General features: G+C 53.4%; 1 pseudogene; it reads left to right on the forward strand.

Moving 5' to 3' along the window:
• The first annotated feature begins 507 nt into the window (after positions 1 to 507).
• LOC140634848 (NHP2-like protein 1 pseudogene) overlaps positions 508 to 1,436 on the forward strand; it is a 1,363-nt pseudogene continuing 434 nt past the window's right edge.

A 1,436-nucleotide genomic window follows, 5' to 3' on the forward strand; every position in this document is an offset into this window, starting at 1 on the left:
GGGGGAGGGGGGGGGAAGGAAGAAAAGGGCAAGGGGTGGGGGAGGAAAACACAACACCACAAAACAAAAAAACCACCTTGGGTGTCTTACTGACTCACACTTTAGTATTTTACCTTTCTGTTGGAAAGACAGACGCCAGGTATCCGATGAACTGAACCCAATTTATCAATTAAGCTAGTTACACCTTCAAAGTTCCAGGTCACCAAAGATTTGGGAAGCTATTGTAAAAGTTTAACCTATAGACTTTTTTTTTTTTTTTTAATTTATTTATTTATTTATTTATTTATTTATTTATTTATTTATTTATTTATGATAGTCGGGGGGGGAGAGAGAGAGAGAGAGAGAGAGAGAGAGAGAGAAAGAGAGGCAGAGACATAGGCAGAGAGAGAAGCAGGCTCCATGCACCGGGAGCCCGACGTGGGACTCGATCCCGGGTCTCCAGGATCGCGCCCTGGGCCAAGGGCAGGCGCCAAACCGCTGCGCCACGCAGGGATTCCCCCCTTTTTTCATTTTTTTCTTTTTCTTTTTTTTTAACCTGCTTGCTCGTCACAAGGAAAAGTACACGAGACGGACAAAATCGATCATTTGAAGTAGTTTCCGTGGACAAATCCTCAGAGGCACAACTCCACTAATCCGTTGAGTTCACAGCAAAGTTGAGTACGCCCGTCCCTCGGGGCCTGGACCCTCCGGCATGGGCATGGCATCCGGGTGGGTCCCGGTGGAACAAGGGGATAAGTAGTTCTCCTTTTCTTTTCTGTGCCTGTGGGTCTAAGAAGACACCACACGTGTCTTGTTTCTTTGTAATGAGGTGGCGGAAGGGTCTATCTCGATCACCACCATTCCAGGCCCACAAACTGTGACGGGAGCACAGCACATCCCACCGCCCACCCCAACGGCGGCGGGGGCGGGGGCGCGTGGGGACAAAACCGGTTATCCGTATGAAGTGTGACGGTGATAGGTAGCTCCCAGGACACGTCTTTTTACAGGAAACCCACAGGGACCGCGGATACGCAGAGATGACTGAGGCTGATGTGAATCCGAAGGCCTACCCCCTGGCAGATGCCCACCTCCCCAAGAAACTCCTGGACGCGTGTTCAGCAGTCCCGTAACTACAAGCAGCTTCGGAAAGGAGCCCACGAAGCCACCAAAACCCTCTGTGGAGAGGCATCTCTGAGTTCATCCTGATGGCTGGCTGCAGACGCCGAGCCCCTGGAGATCATCCCGCACCGTCCGCCGCCCGCCTGCCTGCCTGCCGCGTGAAGAGAAGAACGTGCCCTACGTGTTCGTGCGCTCCAAGCAGGCCCTCGGGCGGGCCTGCGGGGTGTCCGGGCCTGTCCTCGCCTGTCCCGTCACCATCCAAGGAGGCTCGCAGCCAAAGCCGCAGATCCAGTCCATTCAGCAGTCCATCGAAAGGCTCTTCGTGGAAACCGCTGGCC

This window comes from Canis lupus, chromosome 6, assembly GCF_048164855.1.
Source record: "Canis lupus baileyi chromosome 6, mCanLup2.hap1, whole genome shotgun sequence".
In the NCBI taxonomy this organism is placed as follows: Eukaryota; Metazoa; Chordata; class Mammalia; order Carnivora; family Canidae; genus Canis; species Canis lupus.